Consider the following 8,330-nt stretch of genomic DNA (forward strand, 5'->3'; position numbering starts at 1 on the left):
AATTCCCAACAATTAAAATGGGCATCCAGTACAAATTGTATACATTATCTTGTACAAATTAAATTGGCATTGAGTACAAATTTTATTTATACTCGGAAATCGAATGCTACACATTCTTCATAATTTAGTTATTTGCCGCATAAATTTTAAGAATCTTGATTCGTAAAAACAATGTCAGCAATATTTACGTAACATCGCGTGCAATTCTAGTCTCATGCTGCGAAAAAATTAATAGAATTATAGTACAAAAGCAAACAAAATCTATTAGTTCACTTCAAGGTTTACCATTGAAAAATTCGTTAAAATACGTTTCTATTATAACAACAAGGCGGAAGACATCAACGAGAGAAACGATCACTACTAGATTTGTTGCAGACGCACGGTGTGTGGCGCGTGTGGTGGTGCAACTCTTTATTTATTTATAATCCACATGTTATTGTGCTAATTGTTGTTTCTTGAAGTATACAAGAAGTGTTCGTGAACTCACATCAAAGCTCTGCTGAATTAATATACAGGAGACGATGATGTCCAGATTTCATTCACTGCTCTGTGTGCGCGTAGGGCTGTTTAAATCGTCTGCACACCTCACTCTAAATGGACATAGAAAAAGGTATTAAATGGGCTTAGAAAAGGTATTATTTTTTGCGGAAGCATACCCATGTTATGGGGCAGACTTAGACGAAAATAACTGAAGTAAAAAGTTAATGTTGTTGCTTATTTATTTCGAAAATTGTACTAATAACGAGCTTACTCAGCTGTGATAGGTAGTTATTAATGATATTATTAGGTAGTTTCGCTGCTCAGCAAAATCTTCTTAAAAATTAACGTGAATGACAATCCAAAATTATTCCAATACAGACCGTTTCATGGAATTTTCCAACGACACCACCACCACCACCACCACCACCACCACCACCACCACCACCATCACCACCCCCACGCTACGTTATCGACACTGCTGACTATGAATACTAATCATTCGATTACTTACCATGAATACTAATTATACGAGTTCTCACCATTAAGCTCATCATTCGACTGCTCACCAGTAAGCTCATCATTTGACTGTTCGCCATTAAGTTCATCATTTGACTGCTCACCATTTATACTCATCATTTGACTGTTCACCATTTATACTCATCATTTGACTACTCACCATTTATACTCATCATTTGACTACTCACCATTTAAATTCATCATCCGACTGCTCACCATTTAAATTCATCATTTGCCTGCTCACCATTTAAATTCATCATCCGACTGCTCACCATTTATAGTCATCATTGGACTGCTCACCATTTATACTTATCATTTGACTGCTCATCATTAACACTTATCATAATCATTCCACTATTTGATACACGTAGCTTAAACCGGTAAAAATTTTTTGTTTAACATTAGTTAGATACGACTTATTAACTCGAATTTGCGATATTGCACAAAATTGTTTCTCTGTTCCTATTCAGAATGATTTATCACTAAGTACAACTAACGTATCACTAGCTAGCATACTTTTTTGACCAAACATTCAAAAATATTAGTTATCAAATGCTACCCATATTTTCTAGATCTTATTATATCTTCCATCTAACTCCATTCTCCGTAACTCCATTTTTCTTATTACCTCGCTTCTTTTACTTCATTCTTACCAATTCTTTTCTTTTACTTCATTTCATTCTTCTCATTTTGCATTTCATCTTTCATTTCATTCTTTCATTCTTTTACTTCATTTCATTCTTCTCATTTTGCATTTCATCTTTCATTTCATTCTTTCATTCTTTTACTTCATTCTTACTAATCATAAATAAAGGATCGTCATTTTCATACTGAATGTTCCTCTTTACAATTCATTTTATGTTTATATGACGCGATTCCGTCATATATGACATTTTCTACATCGCCAATGTGTATCACATCTACATTTTATTGATAAAATCAATCTGTTATTGTTTATTTTCTAAGTGTAACTTAATTTCTTCTACGTACATTAACTAATGAATATTTTACCCGGTATTTCCAATTACTTACTTTTGTATTATCAACAGCAACTCATCGGGGCTGAAGCGTCGACAGGCAGGATTGCCTACAACAAGCGAAGGCAGGATTGAAGGCAGGATTGCCTACAGCAAGCGAAGGCAGGATTGAAGGCAGGATTGCCTACAACAAGCGAAGGCAGGATTGAAGGCAGGATTGCCTACAACAAGCGAAGGCAGTATTGAAGGCAGGATTGCCTTCAACAAGCGGATTGCCTACATTTTTGTTCATGTCGGCAATGAATACATCGCGCCATGGATTTACGCACTCCAGAATAACTTGGTACTCTTCACGTTAGGATTTCAAATAAATAAAAATATTAAATTATTTATTTAATGGGATTAATTATTTACTAATTATTTATTATTAGATTAAATAAAATTGTACGGCTGGTCAAGACATTAAATTCATGCGGGTTATCATCAATATTCGCTGCCTCACATGAAAAAATCTATCATATAACTAACTTCAGATGTAGGTGCGCTTTTAGGTGATAAAATTACAGTAGATATTCACTAGAAATGAAAGTTTAGTACTCTAGCATTCCGCTAATCATTTCTGATAACATGTACCAAATAATTCACAACTGATCAGTAATACCAAAATTAGTTTTTACCATTGGTTTTCCTGAATCATTACTGAAATTTTCATATATGTAAGATTAAAATTGAATTATGACTATATGAACCTCTAGCAACTAGCAGCCGCTTTAATATCCAATTTCTAATTGTTATCCTGAGGGAAATAAGGAAATGTCAAGGTGAGAAGTAAATCTCGCAATCGTGATCGCTTTATGAGTATTTGTGAAAATTTAAAACTGGAATTAGAAATAAAATTCATTGACATATAAGTATTAAAATCACTTGGCTGCTTTAGTCGCAAATTTACCAGGAATTTAAAAGTAAAGAAAAAAGTCATTGGCATATTTTCTGATAATTCATTAACCCTCCTCGATTAAATTATAACTTTTTAAAAAATTGTCGGATTTTCACGAGAGTACCTAAAATTTTAAAGAAATTATTTAAAGGTGCTCTAGTTTTATTTATACTTACTTTTTGAATTTTAAAAATGTACTTTCCAATCAAAATTTTAGCAATTTATTTAGAATGATGTCGTAAAGGTTGAACAAAGTAAAAATCTGTAAGATCTTATTTATTTACCTACATGTTCTGATAGCGTCAGAGGACTTCTTTAAGATCATTATAAATGTTTATTAATGTCTTGAATATGATCGTTCCAATTTTAGAAGAAACATTACCCATTAATCATGTTATCTGGAACATCTATCATCTCTTTCTTTGTTGATCTGTACTGCATTGCTCACTGAAATTAAAATTATAAAAAGTAATATACGAAAACGAGAAAATTTCAGAAAAAACCTTCACGATACTCTTTTATGTTACAATCAAATGTTTCTTGTTCCGTGCGTGGAAGGAAAATTTTAATTTTACTCTATCAGATTTTGATTTTTAGCGCATCTTCTCATTTATGGAAAAATGCACTATTGTGCTCGTCATGTCCGTCCGTCCGTCCGTCTGTCCGACCGTGACCTCAAGTTTTCGTCGACGAGAAAATGCGCTCTCTGTCACTCACTGCAGTGAGTACTGAGTTATATTTTTTCAGATCACTGCGGCGGTAAAGCCGTGCTCCTGCCGAGCGGCAAGCATTGAAGTCTTCCAAGCTGTTCATGGTCAGCACGCTGCCAAGAAATACAAGATGTCTATTTGTTTCAGCCACAAAAACACTTGTAGACCGATATTTGTTTGGTCTACAAGTGTAGACCAAACAAATGACAAACAAAATGACAAACAAATGACAAACAAATGACCAAACAAAAACACTTGTAGACCAAACTACAAGTGTAGTTTGGTCTACACTTGTAGACCAAACAATCGCTAATAAACGTTAAAACGAAACATTAACTGGTTAAATCGCAACTTGTTTGGTCTACACTTGTAGACCGATGTCCATTTGTTTCAGCCACAATTTTAAAAATTATTAATCTGTAACGGACGGAAAATCTAAGCTCGTCATTCCGGATCCCAAGCCAATTTACCTGCGTTGTTGAAAGGCTGAAGGCAATATTTATTTAAAAATTGATTTTAAAAAAATTAATTTCAGCTCAACGTTAATCTTTTATGGTACGAATAATGAATTTAATCCTAATGCTTTATTTATTGAATAAAAATATGAGTTATTAAAACGATACACGTCAGTCCACTATATAGAAGCGCGATAGGTTCAATGCATGATAAAAGTTCCTTCTCTCGCAGAATTAAGACATAAAAGAATAATGAAGTGTTATGGTGATAAAAGATTCATACAACAATGATCATTTCAAACTCGCGAAACTGTAATTGTATGCCTGAAATCTTCCTTTCTTCGCATCGATTTTTCATTTATTCATCATAGAGTTGCCTCTATACCTGCCGTATGAATCCTATTATTAGGTTTCGTTTAATTTCTAATTGAATTCTTATTGAAGTGCCAAGCTTTAGATCATACAAAACTTAAACCACTTGATATTTAGCACAGATTATACATTATTATAAATTATAGACACAGATTATACTCAAGCAGATATATACTGTAGAAAAGTGATCCTTTTAACGCAGATCCTTTGTAAAACTTAAGCTTTAAATGCAACAACGTATTACATTGATGAATCGACATTGCGATCAAAAATTGTTAATGTCGTATCCACCCAACATCATAGTTATACATTAGTCAAAGCTCGACTGAAAATTCAGATTCATCTTCAGTTCTGGTTCATTTCAGAGTGAATAACTTTTATGTGCTAGCTCATTTGCGGCAATCATGGCAAAACAATAATGACAATGATAGTCGTGATGGTATGATATATCAGTCGTGCCACGAATCACGAATACTAGACAACAACATCAACCTTTAAATGATTGAATCATACGATAATCAGTGAATATATGCTAAATTATAGAGAAATTCACTTACATCAACTACTTCACCTTCATCATGTCAATCAAGACGTGGTCATTTCAATCATGAATTCAGATTTTGGCGTAAAGTACTTCTTAATTTCCAACATTTCGTCCCGATGTAACTTGCGTAACATTACGTGGCGCACCACAAATGCGGTGGTTTACGACGCCGAGATGAATATGGACCTAGCCGAGCCTCGACAATCTTGTTTTCCTATTTGCCTGTGCACTGTTAGAAAAATTACCGTTAACGGTATTACCGGCGTTTCAGTGGCCGTTCGGCACGTGAAAAGAAACACCGTGTCGCCGCTTATATTCAAATTTAACACTATAAATCCGTAAAACATCTGATTAAAACGGCGAAACAGTTCATTTTCACGGGGCGGCCGGCCACTAGAACGCCAGTGGGACCGTTTTTCCACCGTTTTTTCTAACGGTGTGTGCACTGGACTTGGTAGCCGTTGAGGGTGGTGTTTCAGCACCTCCTAAATCAAAATCTGGAGACTTAGTTTCCAGTGAAGAGCTTCTTAATGTCTCAAGGGAGTCGAATTCAGCTTCCGCAGCAGGCTTCTCGTCACCCTCATTCTTGTAATTCTAGCGGATAATGCCAATAATCAAATCAGTATTAAATATGAAGCTGATGTGCTTTACTTGAATTCTTGGCTAAATTATCGGAGTTATCCGCTAGAGTTAGAAGTTAACTAAATAACGTCAGAATTTATGTCTGATGCAATTGAACCTCATATTGGATACAGAGTAAAAACTCAAAGAATCAAGAAAAGAAGTAACTTTACGCAATAAAATTTTTACCTGAAGCCCATTATCTGAAGTACAAGAAGTTTTGTGAGATATAAGGAATTTTCATATTTGCGGTCACAGAATAAAGTTTGGGCAGGCGTAATATTTGAGAATTTTCATTCTCAATACATTCTCATAGCTGCATAGTTTACCGCTAGGAACGTTTCTCATGATTCAGAATACATTTTCGCGATGTACATGTAAATACAGAGGCAAGAATGATATTACATTCGTGAAAAATTGTCAAATTATGTTTTTTTCGAGAAAATTAACGGGAAGAAAGTAAATAATTCGTGTAAATCGGTTCTGTACCATTGACGACTCACTAATTATTGTACTGAGATCTAATGAAGCATCAAGCTCGTATAGGAAGTTAAATTTGTTGCGAACTGAGTTATGGTAGATCCTTAATATAGCAACCAACGATTCAACAATAGTTGTAGGATATTATAACAATAATGAGGCAGAGTGAAAGTGAAGAGACAGGGGAAATACAAATAGATATTGCGCCATAATTAAGTGAAGACTGGGGATATTACAGGATTTTTCTCATATTATCATAACTGAAATCTAAATTGTTAATATATACACATTTTTTGAACCGGAAAGTAAATATAGATTTAATTTATTTTTGACTTACTCACCTATCTTTAATAACTTCTTTAAATTAGGATCTATGAAGTGAAACAACAAGTGGGGCTAGAACTCGTTCATACAAAGGAAATTTTCATTTAAAATCTCAAGGAAAAAGGATAGATTTTATTTTGAACCGTGATTATCGTTCTGATGACAATTTGAAAGTAAATTTTCATTGCAAGAAATCTACTCATATCTCTCCATTTTAATGTAAAGCAAAATAAAAAACAATTAAAGTTCTTATTTTGAACCTTGTTAACACGTTTTTCTTAGCTTAGCTTCGCGTTTGTTTGTTTGTTTGTTTGTTTGTTTATTTGTTTGTTTTTAACACGTTTTTCTTAGCTTAGCTTCGCGTTTGTTTGTTTGTTTGTTTGTTTGTTTATTTGTTTGTTTGTTTGTTGTTAACATTGACAACGAAAATTGGCCCACTTCTGATTGCTCTAGAGATCTGAAATTCGGCATGCAGGCTATTTTCGCCTAACAATTTCAGATACAATCATAAAAACTAGCAATTAGAGACCAAAATTGGTTTAATTGAGTAAAGTATATATATAGTATATATATAGTATGACGTGCGGGCGCTCACGTTATAGACGAGCAGGCGCTGACGCTGCGTATCATCGATACGTGCGTCAAGTCATACTTAAACAAGTCTTAATCGATTTTCTTGTGGACTAAAAAGTAGAAAATAAAATACTTAAAAAAATTTTTTTAAAAACCACGTTTTTCTTGTGGACTAAAAAGTAGAAAATAAATTATGGTTCGCCCCAAAAAACGTGGGTCGGGCATTTTTGGGGCGAACCATAATTTATTTTCTACTTTTTAGTCCACAAGAAAAACGTGTTTTTTAAAAAGTTTTTTTAAGTATTTTATTTTCTACTTTTTAGTCCACAAGAAAAACGTGGTTTTTAAAAAAGTTTTTTTAAGTATTTTATTTTTAAAGCTAATTAGTTAACTTATATTTCATTTTTTGAAGCAACGGTTGATTTTCAGTTTTTTTCCCATTTTATGTATACAAAACTTGTCTGAGATTTATAAAAGTTTGGACACAGTTTTTTCATCCGATATTATCTACTTAGTACTGTATACTAATTACATTTTTACATTCTCATTCAGACCTGGGCCTATACTTTCAAAAAAAGTTAAGAGTTCGTAAGTTCATCAGCCAATCATTGACGGCCTATCGAGCAAAATCCACCAATCATAGACAAGACATTAGGTCGTAAGTACTTACGTTCACTTAGCGAGTTTTGAAAGTATGGCCCCAGATCATTTCGTTTGGGAATTTTTTACTGGAATTTGTGTGAAATTACCATTACATTTCATTATATTAAATATTTTATGAATTTCGATGTGGATGTGTCAGGCACAAATCCATATTTATATGCTGATGATTGGAGAGACGATATTTGAACTTGGAAGTCTGGAAGAGGTTGAACGAGTATGGTGGAAGTTGAAAGGGAATCGTACAATATCGAATAAAAATTAGGTCGACGAGTCTGGAAGAGGTTGAAAGGGGATCGCACAATATCGAATAAAAATTAGATCGACGAGTCTGGAAGAGGTTGAAAGGGAATCGTACAATATCGAATAAAAATTAGGTCGACGAGTCTGGAAGAGGTTGAAAGGGAATCGTACAATATCGAATAAAAATTTATTATCGTCTAAACTTGCACAAACTATAACATACAGTATGTTGTGAAATTCTGTTGCTGTGCTGGCATTTTCGTATGGTTCCTTGCAATAGTTTATGACAGCGCGTTACTTCGAACTACAATCATTGACTGTTCATACAGAAGTAAGTTACCGTTTAACTGCTTCTCCAACAATAGATTTATATGGCAATGTAAAAAATTGTTCTTAAGGGCAGCATCTGGGTCTTTTTGTAACTCGTTTATTTACACA

The sequence above is a fragment of the Hyalella azteca genome, unplaced genomic scaffold (genome assembly GCF_000764305.2).
Source record: "Hyalella azteca isolate HAZT.00-mixed unplaced genomic scaffold, Hazt_2.0.2 contig10827, whole genome shotgun sequence".
NCBI classification, from domain to species: domain Eukaryota; kingdom Metazoa; phylum Arthropoda; class Malacostraca; order Amphipoda; family Hyalellidae; genus Hyalella; species Hyalella azteca.